Here is a 17235-nt window from a genome sequence, read left to right as displayed (position 1 = left end):
TCCTGTGATAGGTAGAGCTAAGCCTGGAGTAAGCGCTCAACATAAAACAGAATTCTCTCGGGGCACCTGGGTGGCTCAGTTGGCTAAGCGTCCAACTTTGGCTCAGGTCGTGATTTCATGGTCTATGAGTTCGAGCCCCGTGTCGACAGCTCGGAGCCTGAAGCCTGCTTCAGATTCTGTGTTTCCTTCTCTCTCTGCCCCTCCCCCACTTGCACTCTGTCTCCCTCTCTTTCTCAAAAGTGAATAAACATTAAAAAAAAAAAAAACACCAGAATTTTCTCAATCAAATTAGAGTTATTATATCCCAAGTGCTTCCTATCTGCCAGGCACTGAGTTATTGGTGTTTTCCAAAAATCACTTAATTCTAATAGCAACCATCTTTGAGAAAGGTACTGTTATTATCATTTTATACATGAAGAAATTGAGGCTCAGAGATGTCTATAAGGAGCAAAATAAATGACTCCAACACCTGTGCTCTTTAATCTCTACCATACTTCCTTCTGACTGGAGATAGAGTATCTCTGCTTTTCCAGCCTTGATATTTGACCCTCGGGTGTTAAAAGAGTCTAAAAACAATTCAAAATGTCTTCTGCTACAAACGCATGGAAGAGGCTTGCAAAACTCCCTGAGATGAAATCATCAGTCCATTGGTCCATCCATCCATCCATCCATCCATTGGTCATAGCAACCATCCTTCCCTCTGGTTTATGCCAAGTGTTTAAGGAAAGGATGGCTACATCCTACAGACGGGTAGGTGGGGTGGGAGGAAGAATGTGTGCATGAGGTCTGGCTTGCTTAACTCTGCCCTGCTGTTCCCTGAATTAACTCCTTTGCACCTCTGGGCGAGACAGAAGAGTTTCTGGTAGGCTATTAACAACAGGGTCATCAGCGCACCTCTTCACCCATCGCTGGTGCTGAAAAGCAGCTGTGAACCTGTTCGGGCTGGGCTTCTGCCCTCAGGAGGCAAAGTATATTTCAGAACCTTGCCTTCTGTTGCTCCTCTGGACCAGGCATGCCCAGTAAAGCAGAAATGACCACAAGTGCAGTGCAGTGGTGTGGACATCAAAGGACCACACGGGGGTTTTCATTCTGCAATACACCTCCTTTCTCTTCTCCAGTGCAAAGCCTCTAGTATGGAAGAGGTCTTTAGTGAGACAAAAAAGGTTGAGACTTTGAGCTAATAACTTATCAAAATGAGACAATGATCACAGCGGCCGGCAACCTTAGTAAGAGACAGGTTTGTTAGTCCTGTGGATGCCCCACCCTAAACTTACACAGGCAAAACAGAACCACAAACGAAAATATCCAGAAGGACCAACCTGGTCATACAAATGAGCAAAATCAGAGAGAGCAATATGTACACAGCAAGGCCTGGGGGGTGCTTAGGGAGCTGAATACAGCACACGGACCTGCCTAAAGGGGCAGACGTGACCCAGCTCGGAGCTGTTGTTGCCATGCGGGAACACAGGCTCTGTGCTGAGAAATCATTCCACTTTCTGCTTTTTATGCCAAATCTTATTTTTAAGCATTGCCTACTACATCAACTTTTTAAAAACAGAGTGGGTCAATAAAACATGCCTTGTTGAGGGGAAATACTTCCCCTCTTGATGATTCTTCACGAGAAGAGACGTCTTTGGGAATAATACCTGGCCTCTCCCACTCTTCACTCATTCCCTACCCCCCACTCCCTCCCTCCCACCCCCCACCCCGGAGGGAAAAAGTAAGTTACCTGATGGGTTTAGAGGAAGATGCTGGGGGTCCATAACCCAGCACCTTCCTCTCCCGTTCTTTTGGGAGCTACTAACCCACTGCATTCCTCCCTGATGAAGGGCAGCCTGCCTGGGTCTAGCATGGCTGAGTCTTCAACTCCGGGCCTCCTACTGCTATAAACCGTCTTCTCCAACATCCACTTTCTCAGTAAGGTGGTACATGACCTCCACCAGCCTCTCTTCGGTCTTAACTTCTCAGTTGGTTCCCCAGCTTAGGCAGAGAAGAGAAACCCTATTTATTGGGTCAACTCTAAGAGTCAGCTCTGGTCCCAGGTTATAGGTTTGCTCTCTTTAACTACCAACCAAATTTCTGGATGCAGGATTAGGGCCTGCCATACCCCACGGCGGCCAGGGCAGGATCGATGGCTTAGAAAGTTGAGAGTCTTCTGGTGATCCTCCAGGATGGCACTGGGAGAAATGGGGCAGAGAAGATGGATGGAACAGATTGTGTGAAGTAACAGAAAAGGGAGGGGAGATCCAGAAAGAGGGCCGCCCAGATACGCGACAGGGGAGAACAGTATGTAGACTATAAGGTGACTCGGCAGGAAAACACAAGAATGTTTTACACCATCTTCCAATCATCGTTTGTGTTCAGGATCACTTAATAGTAAGGTTATTTGCTTCCAGGTAACGGTCTGTGCTTATGCACCCTTCCAAGGGGGTAACATGGAAATAATATCTCCCATTCCTCTTTCATAAGCTTGAAAGGATCAAATGGGTCATCTTTGGAGAATCTGAACATAAGACTCTGTTATCTGTATCATAAACAATATAATTCAAGATGCCAAGAAGAGTCAAACTTATCTATTCTGAAACTCACTTTCCAAAACCCCAGAGAACCAACATCAGATACTCTTTTCTTGAGTGTGATTTAACAGCCATTGTGACCAAGAGAAACTAATACCTAGAAAAAAATGTTAAATAGCCAAGTAAACCATTTTGGGGTTCATTCATTGAAAACTTAATAAGCATTTACTATATGCCTGTCACTAGTCTGAGAACTCGGTGTGCAAAATTGAATATGTACTCGGGGAGCCTGTGGGTGGCTCAGTTAAGCGTCCAACTTCAGCTCAAGTCATGATCTCATGGTCTGTGAGTTCGAGCCCTGCGTCGGGCTCTGTGCTGACAGCTCAGAGCCTGGAGCCTGCTTCAGATTCTGTGTCTCCCTCTCTCTCTCTGCCCCTCCCCCACTCACACTCTATCTCTCTCTGTCTCTCAAAAATAAATAAATGTTAAAGTTTTTTTTTTTTAATTGAATATGTACTCTGACAAAGAGAGTTTATAGTGGTGGCAATTTCCGGCAATTCAATGTGCTGTGTTTTTGTTTTGTCTTATTTTAACTGAAAGTACATTTTAAAAGAATGTTTGGGAATTACAGCTCCACAATAAAATATGTTTTGTTTCACTTCCTTTAGCTGTTACTTTATGACAGCACTGACCTTCTGACCAGAAGCAAAATTCTGGCCTTTCTAAATATCCCATATTGGCTGGGCTTAATGGGTTTTCAAAATAAATGGATTGGATTTCTCAACCTGTCAAAATACAGAGCACGAGGGCTCTTTTGAACTTGAGAGGCCTGCTCTGAGCAGAGATTCAGAGTCCACTGTCTGAGCGGAGGGCTGAGAGCTAGTTTATCAGCAACCTGTTATTTTTGATGGAAGCAGAGGTGACCAGGACAAAGAAATGAGCTCAGGGAGGTGAGACTAACTTAAACATGATGTCACCTGGGGCAATCAAGGCATCTGCTGCTGTCTAACCCTCTCTCAGAAGGGAACTTGAGAGGATTTTAATCCAGGCCTAAACCTAAGCCCCTCCTGACAGATCCTGCAGGACCATGCCTGGGAGGGGTCCGGGGTGAAGCAGGCAGCACCAGGCAGATGCTCCCAGGCATACATGGCGGATGAAAAAGTGCGGGGTTAGCGATGAAATCATGGGCTGCGTTACCATTGATAATAGCTCGGATGTTAGACCAGCTTGGATTTGTACCCCAGATCTAATAGTTTCTGGCTGTGGACTTGAACAAGGCCTCAGCTTCCCCATCTGTGAAATGGGGCTGATGACAGTACCAACTTCACAGAACTGTCGAGACAGTCAAATAAAACAATCGGAAGAATAATTCCTCCAGTAAGTGAAAGCCCAAACTAGCGGCTGCTGACAATCAGTCTGCTTCCTTCGTGGTTGTATCCAGGATCTCTCTGAGGTCAAGAGAGGCTCCTTGTATATTAAGAAATGCCAGAACTGGGGCAAATGGAAATTGTGATGTTTTAATGGTTGACTTCTGCCAGTACATTTTTGTGACTTTATGCCAAATCTCATTTAGAGGTGATGTATAAAGTGGAATTTGAGGCCTTTTGTGACTGCAAGGCCACTGCAAAATGACCCCCTCCCACTGCAAAATGACCCTACACCCAAGGCCCTGTTCTCTCTCTGTATATGAAAGGGTTGTGGTAGTGTTTAAAGCTTGGATGTTCATATCGTCCCCCTATTGCCTTACGCTGTGTAACTTTTAAGTACCTGATCCCAAAGGGAAAAGAGGAAGAGAAGATCCCTGAGGCCAATTTACAATGTGAAGGGACAGCCACGCCCTCCCCCAAAGTTTCCGCTGCAGGAAGTATTTTTATTTCATAATTAACAAAGGCAAGGAGAAACCTTTCCAGAGTATGTTTTTCCCTCAAAGCCACAGGACTGAAACCTCCCCGCCACCCAGGCATTGCTCCGAATGAATGATAGGAGCCATTTATTCTGTGAGCACACACTGCCCTTGCTGGAACAGACTCCATAGAGCTCTTTGGTGCCTTTCTCCGAGGGTGGCAGGGGGTGGGGTGGGGGGTTCTTGTCAAGGTTGGCCAAGAGCACCTTATATGACTCAGCACAGACCCAGAGTCTTCATAAAGGTGGGTCAGGGTGGTGGGCAAGAACAAGAAAGAACGGGGGAGAGAGAGAGGAGGCAGAATTACTAATTCCACCTGGCCACAACCAACAGCTCACCCAAGACCCTTGCAGAGTGGGATCGTGGGGCATGTATCAGAAGAGGGCATGGGGAGAATCCAGCAAGCGCTATGCCGTGTAGGAGTACAGGAACCCACCGGGATAATCCCACATTTCCATTTTGCTGGCTCCAGATCCTAAGCAGATCATTAAATGGACATCAAGAGCTATCCCTGGTGTTGGGAATTACAAGATAGAAGAGTTTCTCAGCCAGGATGTGAAATTGTGGAACAAATGCCCACAGACAAAGGGAAACGCATATCAGCACCAGGCCAGGAAACAATCTGGGAGCTACAATGGCATAAACCAGAGGAGGTTGATGTCGCCAGTTTATCTGCTTCTGTCTAACAGTTCCTACGAATTGTGAGCCAGGGAGCAATGTTGGTAGACTACTGAACCAGAAAGGGATAGTCCTTGGCATGTCTAAGTTTTTCTTCTTTTTCTTCTTTATTATCACCGTCACCTTGACCTTCACCACCAACATTGTTAACACTATAACTGATCATTTTTATCATCATTCCTCGCCCATGCACAGTCTCTCACAATGTACAGAGAATTTCTGCATCCTCTATGATATCGTGATCGTACAGTAACTCTCTGAAGCAGACAAGGCAATTATCAGCATCCCTGTTTTCCCAATGTGTAAACCAAGGCTTGGAGAAGGTAAATCGCTGGCCCTAAGGCATACTCAAGTTCAGGTCTCTTGTAACTACTATTCATTTACAACACTATAACTTCACTCTGAGAATGGTACTAAAATAGTTAACAATTGATAATGCTTGAGTACTGACTAGTCAGGACAGAGACTCGTCATACACAATGGATGGATCTTGGAGACATTCCAGCCACTGCTCTAAATACCACACCATTGTATCTTTTCGTCCAGCCTTCTCTGCCATTTCACCTTAAGTTCTGTCCCCAAATAAGATGGAAAGATGAGGCATTTAGAGATGAGATGGTGGGGTTATTAAAATAAAGAGAAGGCAAACAAATAAAAAATAAAGAGAAAGCTTTCCATCTTCTCTTCCTTGACCATCTTGAGCCAAGGGAGTGGGGGGAGTAGGTGGGGGAAGGGCGTGGCTAATAAATGGGTTTGTGGGCTTCAGAACTGGAGGTTTGAGTTCAGGCCAAGTCTTTAGGGTGTCCTGTGGGAATCACATGGCTTTAGATAGAAGAAAAAGGCAGGAATCAGGAGTCAGGTAGGAATAGGACTGGAGTGGGAGCCAGTTGGGAATCAAGTGAGAAGCCTATTTTCCCACTGGGAAATAGAAGGGTCTGCTGTTTGCTTCTCCTGGCCTGCTTGATCCAGGGATGTGGGGAGACAAAAGGTAGCCAGTGTTTTCATCAAAGCTAAAGGAAAAGTGCACAATCTGAACTCGAAAATTAATAGACGATAAATCAGATTTTCACTTCTCAGAAGCCATGTTTCTGAGCCATTTTCCATTCAAAAATGTTATTCGCTCTATTTTTATACTTAGTTTTACCAATTCTTCTTACATACTATTCTTTGAAAGGGATCTTTTTATTTCAGAAATAATCTACAATGGCCGTTAGAAAAAAAAGTAATATAGATAAAGGCAAATAGAGGAAAAGAAAATGAAAATCACCTCTGATTTCTCTATCCAGAAGTAACATGGCTGAAAGCACTGATTCACACACTTACAGACGGTGTCCCGTGGAAAAAACTATCATTGTCATGATGATGATTTACACATATTTATTTACTTATTCCTAATGTTTTCTCTACCTATTGTTCTTGAAGTTTAGGGACGCTATCTTTGTTTGACAACATAGACAATACCAGGAATCTGAAAATATTTTATTGCATGGGTATCTTGTTGATATCATAAAATCAGAGGCAGAATATATTTATTAGAAATATCCAAGCACAGGACTCAGAAACAAATCGCTTGTGCCTGAACAGCATCCTGTGTTTTCAAAGTGGCCATGTAAAACACAAAGCCCAGTGGAGTCATATATCACTACTACATAAACAATAATAACAATTCTTGATGTATATCTTCGTATTTTCTGCCTTGTTCTTGCAGAAAAGTTGGTAAAGGCTGATTAGACTGTTACACCTACTTTTTTTTAGAAGATGAGAGATAGGAGAAAATATGACCGCGATGAAAGGTGGGAGGGGGGAAGCCCAAAGGAAAATCTGTTTTTTTAAAAACCTGGGACTTGGCAACATGATACACACCTCTGAAGATTAGAGCAAAGCAAAACAAATGTGTGAGTTATTTCCCGGATCAAAAGTTTCAATCATCTCTTGGGCTCACTTCTTAGGTGTTTGGATATCTGTAAATGATAAACAAGATGGCAAACAAAAATCCAGAATGTGAGGCTTTCAGGTGAAATGGTCTTTAACCATGTTTCTGGCTACAGCCTTCATCAAAAGAATTTCTATCAGCAGGGGGAGCAGAGCTTAACATTAAGACGAAGGTATGTTCCTTTTTTATGATTATAATCCTGCTGAATTGATATGAAGCAGAAATGTGTGCAGAGATATGTCACCAAACAAAGGATCTCAGTTCCTCTATTTAAACGGGGAGTCATCTATAAGAAATTAGTCTGCAGGATTTTTGACAACATATATGATGTTATTACTTCTCATAGAATTTCTACACAAAAGGTGCTTGGTTAATTAAATTATGTGGTAGGATTGTAACAGTTTCAGAATCCACTGATTTGGACATTTTTAAAAAATTCAGGTTTTTGTTTGAATTCCAGTTAACATGCATGGCAAAGTTGGTTTCAGGTGTAGAATTTAGTGATTCACCACTTTCATCAACACCCAGGGCTCTGCCCAAGTGCCCTCCTTAACGCCCATCAGCCATGGAGCCCATCCCCCACCCACCTCCCTCCATCAACCCTCAGTTTGTTCTCTATAGTTAAGTCTCTTATGGTTTGCTTTCCTCTCTCTCTTTTCCCCTTCTTCTATGTTCATCTGGCTTTTTTTTTTTTTAATTCCACATAGGAGTGAAATCATATGCTATTGGTCTTTCTCCGATTGATTTATTTCGCCTTGCAGAATACGCTCTAGCTCCATCCATGATTTGGAGTTTTTTTATATTTTAGTTTTTTTAATGTTTTTTATTTATTTTTGAGACAGAGACAGAGCATGAGCAGGGGAGGAGCAGAGAGAGAGGGAGACACAGAATCCGAAGCAGGCTCCACGCTCTGAGCTGTTAGCACAGAGCCCGATGCAGGGCTCAAACTCACAAACCATGAGATCATGACCTGAGCCGAAGTCGGACGCTTAACCGATTGAGCCACCCAGGCGCCCCTGGAGTTTTTTGATATTTTAATCACAGCATACATGAGTGTTATTGGGTTTTAAAAGTGCCACTGATCCTCTCCTTAGTGTTCACTGAGATTTACTTGCCCAGATTCAACAAACCACTCTCTGAGCTAGAAAAGAAATCCTATTCTTACAGATCCCACATCTTCACTGAGGGGGAAAGCCTGATTCATATGAAAACATAAGGCCAGGAGAGCTCAATATTGAGTTGCTGTTGAGACAGTTTCAGAAAAGAAAAACAACAAGTTGTGAGCTAGAAAGCTGTATCTCAGCACTGGTTCTTATATGCTAAAAACAGTAAGAAGAGGAAGAGCAGTAAGAGAAGAAAAAAAAGCAAAAAAACAGATGCTCTGTTCCATAAAGTCATCTTCCATGAAAACAGGAAATAGAAGAAAATCCAGGCAAAAGCTGATACAAGAGGGAGGTAATAGAATTGGCGAAAGTGGAAGGGAAGCTGGGAATGGAAGACACATTTCTAACGCCTACTTTTTCTTTATGTCTTAAAGCAAACATTTACGGAGCACCTGTTATGTGTCAGGCACTGTACTGGGTGCTGGGGACAGAGGTGAATAAGACTGACGTGGTCCTGGCCCCCCTGGGATTTCAGTGATGGGGAGGGGCAATGGCAAGTAAGCAACTAAAGCGAATATAGCCCTTGTTAATTACTGCGAATGAAACAAAAATAGGAATAAGGAGTTGGGGGAAGAACATACCTCATGTAGAGTGGTCAGCCAAGGTCTTAACTGAAGAAGGCACTTTTACACTGAGATCGAAAGAAGGGCAGTAGCCACTAGAAATTCTGTTTCCGGCGTAGGGAACAGCGTTGCAAAAACACCAGTCAGAATGAGTTTACGGATTAGGAACTGTGAGAAGGCAGCCATGGCTCCAGCAAGCTAGGCCTGGGGGGGTTGGGAGGGGGTGCGTGGGCACTGAGATGAGGCTGAAAACCTTGGGGCGAGGAACTAGGATTGTGTTCTAAGAGCAGCCGGAAGCCAGTAGAAAATTTTAAGAAGCGGAGTCACTGAGTCTGGTTTGTTTTTGAAACATCACCCTGGCTCTGCCTCACACCATATACAATAATCAACTCAAAATGGGTCATGGACCTAAATGTAAGAGCTAAAATTATAAAACATTTAGAAGAAAACCTGAGAGTAAATCTTTCTGACGTTGGATTAAGCAATGGTTTCTTAGCTATGACACCCAAGCATAAGGAAGCAAAGTAAACAGATAAATTGGAGTTCTCAGATATAAAAACTTCGATTTCAGAGCACACCATCATGAAAGTGAAAATGCAGCTCACAGAATGGAAGATAATGTTTGCAGATCGTGTAAGTTAAAAAAAAAAACCTCTTACAACTCAATATTGAAAGGACCAAAAATCCAATAAAAAAAAAAAACGGCAAAAGAAATTTCTCTGAAGAAGATATACAGGTGGCCAATAAGCACATGAAAAGATGCTCTACATCACTAAGCACGAGGGAAATGCAAATCAAAATCACAGTGACATATCACCTCACACCCAGGAGGATGGCTATTTTAAAAACAAAACTAAAAACAAGAACAAGAACGGCAATAACAAAAGAGAAAGGAGAATAGTTGTTGCCAGGGACTGAAAGGAGAAAGTAACGGGGTAGAGTTTCAGTTCGGGAAAATGAAAAAGTTCTAGGGATGGGTCACAATGATGGTTGCACAACAGCGTGAATTGTACTTAATTCTGCCAGAACTGTAAGAGTTAAAATAGTAACTCTGATGTATGTTATGCATATTTTACCACAGTAAAGAAAAGTTGAAAGGGGAAGGGCAAAGGATTTGAATACACATTTTTCCAAAGAAGATATACACATGGCCCATAGATACGTGAAAAGATGCTCAACATCACGGGTCCGTAGGGAAATGCAAATCAAAACCACAGTGAGATACCAGTTTTACACCCACCAGGGCTGGCGACGTTCAAAAAAGCAGACAGTGACAAATGTTGACAAAAATGTGGAGAAATTGGCACCCTCGAATGTCGCTGGTCGGATTATAAAATGCTGCAACCGCTTTGGAAAACAGTTTGGCAGCCTCTCAAAAAATGTTAAACAGAGTTACCACGTGACTGAGTGATTCCAGCCCTAGGTACACACCCAAGAAAATTAGAAACACAAGTAAACACAAAAATGTACACAAATGTTCCCAGGAGCATTTTGCATGATAGCCAAAGAGTAGAAACAACTCAAATATCCATCCGCTGATGAATGGATAAGCAAAATGTGATAGATCCATTCAGTATAATGGTATTCTGCCGTGAGAAGGAATAAAACGGATACATGCTACAACACGGATGAACCTTGAAAATATGCTAAGAGGCCAGAAACAAAAGACTGTATATTGTTGGATCCCATTTATACCAAATGTCTGGAATAGGCAAATCCATAGAGACAAAAAGTAGATTAGTGGTTGTCAGGGAATAGAGAGAGACTGCTGATGGAGACAGAGTTTCTTTTCAGGATGATTAAAATGCTCTCAACCTGGATGGCGGTGATGGTTGCACAAAGTTTTGAATATACTGAAACCCACTGAATTGTACACTTTAGATGGGTGAATTTTATGGTATGTGACTTATATCTCAATAAAGTTGCTATAACAAACAAACAACATCGACCAAAAAGATCAACCTGGCTGGCTGCTTGATGGAGAAAACAGGAAGGATCCTTCAAGAAGTGATGTGGAACCAGGTGACCAGTTAAAAAGCTAGTAGAGACGTCAAGGCAAGAGGTGACAGTGAATCACCTGGGTGGGGAGTAAAGGAAAGGAGGAAGCACGGGTTTTGGTTTGGGTGAATGGGTCGTAGGGTGGGGCCATTTACCACCCATCCGAGAGAGATTTGGGTTTGGGTCCGAAAAGGAAAACCTGCACTAAATCATAATCCCAGTCCTATGAAGTAGGTACAGTTATCCCCATTTATAATTGGATAAATGAGGCTCAATGAAGTTCAAATAAATACCTTAATAATCATTAGCGCTGTGACTCACATCAGCCTGACTCTGACACCCATGCTCTTTTTTTGTTTGTTTTTTGTTTTTCCATGGCAGTACTTATTTATTATTGTCAAGTTAGCTAACATACAGTGTAGTCTTGGCTTCAGGAGTAGCTCCCCATGATTCATCACTTACGTACAACACCCAGTGCTCACCCCAACATGCGCCCTCCTCAATGCCCATCACCCATTTTTCCCACCCCCCCAACCCCCACCCCCATCAACCCTCTGTTTGTTCTGAGACTCAGTTTGAGTCTCTTATGGTTTGCCTCCCTCTCTGTTTGTGTCTCATTTTTCCTTCCCTTCCCATATGCTCATATGTTAGGTTTCTCTAGTTCACTTAGCATAATACCCTCCAGTTCCATCCACGTTGTTGCACATGGCAAGATTTCACTCTTTTTCATCACTGAGTAGTGATCTTTATCCATTCATCAGTTGTTGGACATTTGGGCTCTTTCCATAATTTGGCCATTATTGATAGCACTGCTATAAACATTGGGGTGCATGTACCCCTTTGAATCAGCTCTCCTGTATCCTTGGGATAAATTCCTAGTAGTACAATTGCTGGGTTGTAGGGTAATTCTATTTTTAATTTTTTGAGGAACCTCCACGCTGTTTTCCAGAGTGGCTGCAGCAGTTTGCATTTCCACCAACAGTGCAAGAGGGTTCCCCTTTCTCTCCATCCTCACCAACATCTGTTGTTTCCTGAGTTGTTAATTTTAGCCACTCTGACTGATGTGAGGTCATATCTCAATGTGGTTTTGATTTGTATTTCCCTGATGATGAGCGATGTTGAGCATCTTTTCATGTGTCGGTTGGCCATCTGGATGTCTTTTTGGAAAAATGTCTTTTCATGTCTTCTGCCCATTTCTTCACTGGTTTATTTGTTTTTCAGACACCCATGATCTTTATTGCACATTATATGAGGAGAGATTTTTAAAAGATAAAAAAAAAAAGGGAGAGAAAGAAATTGGGGGGGCACTGCTAGAAGGAGAAGACAGATGGGTCAGGCACCCCGTATGGAGCATTTTGCCACCTGGTTTTGACAAAAATATTTCTATTTATACTAATATTTATAGAAAATATTAGTATATGCTGTCACTAATAACCAGAGAACCTCAAAATGTCACCCTCAGCTCCCAGTCAGTAGTCGGAGGCTGTTAATTCTTCTCAAATTTGCTGACAGCCGTCTCCACGGACAGTGCTGCGGCTTCCTTGGGCCAGTGCCCCCTCACCTCTTGCAGGAGGTATTGCAACACCCTCCCAACCTTTGTCCTGTGGTCCCCCTGCCCCAGAAATGGGTGCTGGAGTGTGTGCAGACACACGCACACACCCCTCCCTCCTCATCCCTTCTCCATTGCTGGGGTGCTCTTTCTAAAATGCAAACCTGTCCATTTCATCACATGCCTTAAAACCTTCAGGGAATCCTGGTGGCGCTCAGGATCAAGTTCAAGCACCTCAACCCGACTTACAAGGCCCTTCACTATCTTGACTCCATGTACCTCTTCAGCCTTTCCTCACTCTCCCCCCTTACCCACACCTGGCATCACACACCCTTACCCCATGGGCCAGCCACACTGAACTATTTTCAGTCCCCTAATGTACCATGCTCTTGCTGACCTCAAGCCTTAGCATGTGTCGTTCTGGCTGGAATAGCCATCTGTGACAGTTGCATAGCTAACTCCTACACATCCTTTGGTCTTCCGTTGCCCTCCACGTCAGGGCTAGGTGCCCTTTGGACATTTCTCGTGGCCCTCTGCACAGCCCCCGTGGGCACAGTGGAATTAAGGGGTGGCCAGCTGAGCCACCAGATGGAGGAGCAGTCTGCAAGAGAGAATAAAGATCATAGGAAATGTAACGAAACCAGAAAAATCCTCTCTCCCAGAACCCTCTCAGAAGGACTTATCAGAATATTCTTTCCAACCACACAGTGCTATTAGGCCCACCCTGTACAAATGAAATGAAAGACAGGTCGATAAATAGATAGGTAGCTGGATAGAAGGATAGATAGACAAACATTTCACATTTATTCATCTTTGGTCAACATCTTGTTGTTTTGGTCTAGCGGAGCCCTCAGATACAGGACCCGGGTTGGACTTCCAGGACTTCTATGGCCAGCTGAAGGACCTACCCCATAGGTGTGTTGGGAGGACGATCAGAAGAAATCAAAAGAGGGAAATTATCTGGCATATTACCCCTCCCAGTTGGTGCTCAGTAAACACTAGTGATATTTATTGGCTCACTGGTTCATCAGTATTCTTTAAAACCTGAGTCCTATTCCCAGAGTATGAGGCTGTGCCTCAGCGTCATGCCAGCCGCACGCGTGACAGTGTATCTTCTGGTTTTCCATAATCACTCCCTCCCAGCTTCCTTCCTCATCCACACCTGCACCCCCCTCAATTTTAAGCTTTGCTTGGCCCAGGCGTCAGGCTCTCAGGATGACAAACCCACATCGCCACCTGGAGGACAGCATGAGAATCTGGGGAAGAATACCATTTCATGGCGCCAGATAAACTAACTCCGCTGTTCCGTGCTGGTGCTAACGAAGCCAAGTTCACAGGTTCATCCCCAAAGGGGCCAATTAGCTTTACACGGAGAGACACTTCAGAGCACAGCCCCAGTCTCTAACCCTGGCCCCTGGTTCACACGCGTGTTGGTTAGAAAGTGGATTCATCAGGCCAATCCCATTTTCCATAATTTCTTAAAAAAAAAAAAAAATCCATCTGTAAGGCCGTGTGGAGACAAGACAAACAAGATCTGCTCTCTACTTTTAAGGAATCTTCACCTGCAGGAGTGTTCCCCCAAATGATTCCCGAGATATCAGCGGGAGTTATGAGAATAGAGCCTCCACTGTGCTAAATCAGTTTTGGAAACACTGATCTAATCCAAGTCAGGCAGGTTCTCTCATGGAAGGGTTTCCTAGAGCCTTTAACATGCTAATAGGCACTGTTAATTTTCCAATAAGGAAATGTGTGTGCAGTGTTTCCCAGATTTGGATGGCCATAAGACTTACCCCCAGCCCCCCAGTCTGTAAAAAAGAAAAGAAAAGAAAAGAAAAAGAATAGTAATGAGTCTGCTGGCCCTGGGTATGGCTGCTTCCACTGGAACATCTATTTTAAGAAGCAACTCATCCACGGGGAAAAGTTCACAGTCTATTGCTAGGTTTAAAAAAAAAGCAGACTAAAGAACAGTATCCCATTTTGAAAAGACAGAACAAAGATGTCCATACACTTGAGAGGAAAAAAACTGAAAAGACATAAACCAAAATGTTAACCCCGGTGATCTTTATGCTGGAGTGCCCATTGTTTTTCTGTGTTCTTTACATGTTTTTCAAGTTTTTTTTTGTATTGAATATGCATGTGTATTTTATTTTTTTAAGTTTATTTTTGAGAGAGAGAGAGAGAGAGAGCATGTGAGGGAAGGGCAGAGAGAGGGAGAGGAAGAGAGAGAATCCCAAGCAGGCTCTGTTGCTGACAGTGGGGCTTGAATCCACAAACCATGAGATCATAACCTGAGCAGAAATCAAGAGTCGGATGCTTAACTGACTGAGCCACCCAGGCACCCCACTTATAAATTTTAAAAGAAAAACAACAAAGCACATGTTCTAGGATAGTACACCATCTTTGTAAGACTATTATTATAGAATCCTAGCAAGAGCTAACATTTTCTGAAGGCTAAGTGCCTGGCATATGAATTATCTAGATTATCTTGTTTAAACTTCACATGAATCGTATGAGATGAGGTGCTATTTTTTGTCCCAATTTAAAAATGGAAAATTAAAGAAAGAAACAAACCCTGTGGAACCAGAATTTGAACCCATTACTTTCCTCTTTGCTGTCTATCCTGCTCCCCCAAGACACACACACACACACACACACACACACACACACACACACGCCATGAAAAAGAGAGATGGTGCTTTTCCTCCGGGGAGAGGGACTCTTTGAAGGCAATGATGCTGTGTGCTGTCACTGTGCCACACGGCTACTAGCTGCCATTTATTAAATGCTCACTGGTGCCAAGAATTATTCTGAGTCCTTTGATATATATAAACATGTAAACTGAATAGCAGCTGGGCTCTCCAGACTTTTAAGATCTGCCTTCTGCAGCATTGCTTGGGCCACCTCTCTCTTCTTTCTCTTTCACTGGCCACTAGAAGCCCTGACAACTACTGGGTGAGGCCATTCAGCCCTCTCCAGCCACTAGAGCCGTGTTCGGCTCCAATCCTACCGCAGTTAACATGCTCCTTTAAACAAGCTTTCTACCCAGCTGCATGCTAGTACTCTTTCTCTCTCTCTGTCTCTGTCTCTCTTCTCTCTCTCTTTTCCCTCTCTGGGAAGAGGCCCAAAGGAAAATTCTATTTCCTCACTGGTATGAAGTATGCCTACCTTCCTTAAAAGGCAGAAGTGTCTATCATCAATTGGGGGTTAAAATACTCTCTTTTTTTTGTCCATCACAGGTGCATTTGCAAAGTCGTTTCTTTCATTAATTCCATTTTACAGATGAGGAAATTGAGGGCAGGTAATTTGCCCAAGGTACCAAGCAAGTACACGCTGGACCACTATTTTGAACCAGGGCCGTCCAGGTCCCCGTGTCACCAAGATTCAGAGGAAAACTGGCCCACTTTGAGCCGCCAGACACAGAAACTTCCCTGAAGATATGGCTCTTGCTCTATGGAAAATATGTCAGGCTGACTCAGTTTCTCTAGCACAAGTGAAAACGAGCTGGTAAGAACAGACCGGTTTGAAGCAAGTGCACAATTCTTCGCCTTCAGGTAAGAAATCTGGTCCTGCAAACCAGTTTTATGTGATTTAACTGCTTACCTCAAGGACAACAGTAGCCCTCTGATAGAAAACCCCTCCTTTTTCTCTGTTCCCCATTCCCACTCCTGTTGCCTTCTTCTCAATCAGGCCACCATCCACATTGGAAAATCACTCTGGTTTTTTTTTTTTTTTTTAATTATGGGAGATCTTTTCCTCTGTGAGACTTGGCTCTGGACAGAGATGATTACTAGATCCTTTCCCTCACTGGGTGGCATCTTTTAGCCCAGCCTGAGGTCCCAGGCTCCTGCAAAGTTGAATAAACCAGTTCTTTTGTCTTTGGGTTGACTTCCAGGTGAGCTAGCAGCTGAATTTCCCCGCCAGCTGGGCCTTAAAGGGCAAACAAGGCTCAGGGCAGAAGGCATCATGAAGCGATCTTGGACAACGTGCGTTCTTCATTACATCTGCAAAATGCCACTAGCACCTTTGACCAAACATTAATACCGCACGGCTTTGACATCTTGTGATATAGCTGGAGTTTGAGGAATGGGGCTAAGGGTTGATTGGGGTCCCCCAAAATAAATCTTTTCTACTGCCATGAAGCAGTTACAGTTGCACAACTGAAATACCAGCCCTTTGGAAAAGCTATCAAACCCACTCATGCAGTTGGGTAATATCATCACCCAGAGTACTTCCTAGATGCCTGGTGTTCGAAGCACTGTGCACAGCAAGTTGAGCAGACACAATCTATTATGCGAGACATTTCCAAGGCAGGATATATGTTTCTGATGCTGGAAGTGAAACTGGTTCAGACAGATGTCAAAGTACCCCTCATAGGATAGTGCATATATGTATATATGTATATATGCACTAACATTTATTGGGTCCCCTTCCATTTGCCAGGTCTGTGCTATACATCTCACATCATTTTCAGAGCAACCTTTGAAGGAGGGGCTATTGTTACCCCGTTTTACAGATGAGGAAACACAGGCTCTTAGATATTAAGTAACCAGCCAAGAAGATACAGCTAGTAAATGATGGAGCAGAATTGAAATCCAAGTCCCCTTGACACCATGGTTCACACCCATAATCACTGCACCCTACTTGTACAACTCATGTGGAGTGGCTCCAGCATGAATTTTGGAGTTTGGGAGCTGGATAGCCCCAGAGTCACATTCTCGCTTTATTACTCAGTTGGACCGCGTAACCAACCTTTCTAAACGTTGGTCTCTTCATCTGCAAAAGGTAGGAACCTTAATGCTTAGCTTTCAGGGTTGTGAGTAAAGAAGTACTTTTGTAACCGTATTGCATCCAAAGACCTGGTTCAGTCTCAGAACCGGAATCCCTTTGCACAGCAGGAACACAAAGCTCTTACAACAATAACTGCTGTTGTGT

The 17235-nt window shown here is 43.6% G+C and overlaps 2 long non-coding RNA genes across 3 annotated transcripts; one reads left to right on the top strand and one right to left on the bottom strand.

The window, feature by feature from the left end:
• Positions 1 to 6561: 6561 nt before the first annotated feature.
• LOC147576561 (uncharacterized) lies at positions 6562 to 9378 on the bottom strand. Its single transcript, XR_015240924.1, has 2 exons — positions 8775 to 9378; positions 6562 to 7058 (listed from the first exon to the last, which is right to left on the bottom strand). It is a non-coding gene; the product is annotated as an uncharacterized LOC147576561 (long non-coding RNA).
• LOC112865552 (uncharacterized) lies at positions 7067 to 16438 on the top strand. 2 transcript variants are annotated; one of them, XR_015240920.1, is made up of 3 exons: positions 7067 to 7202; positions 15540 to 15854; positions 16196 to 16438. It is a non-coding gene; the product is annotated as an uncharacterized LOC112865552 (long non-coding RNA). The 2 variants fall into 2 exon arrangements; XR_015240921.1 differs by having other exon boundaries at positions 7073 to 7202; positions 15583 to 15854.
• Positions 16439 to 17235: the final 797 nt, after the last annotated feature.

The sequence above is a fragment of the Puma concolor genome, chromosome D1 (assembly GCF_028749965.1).
Source record: "Puma concolor isolate L17-30 chromosome D1, mPumCon1.1.hap2, whole genome shotgun sequence".
Classification (NCBI taxonomy): domain Eukaryota; kingdom Metazoa; phylum Chordata; class Mammalia; order Carnivora; family Felidae; genus Puma; species Puma concolor.
Note: the sequence above shows the minus strand (reverse complement) of the source record. Positions and strands in the feature narration are given on the sequence as shown.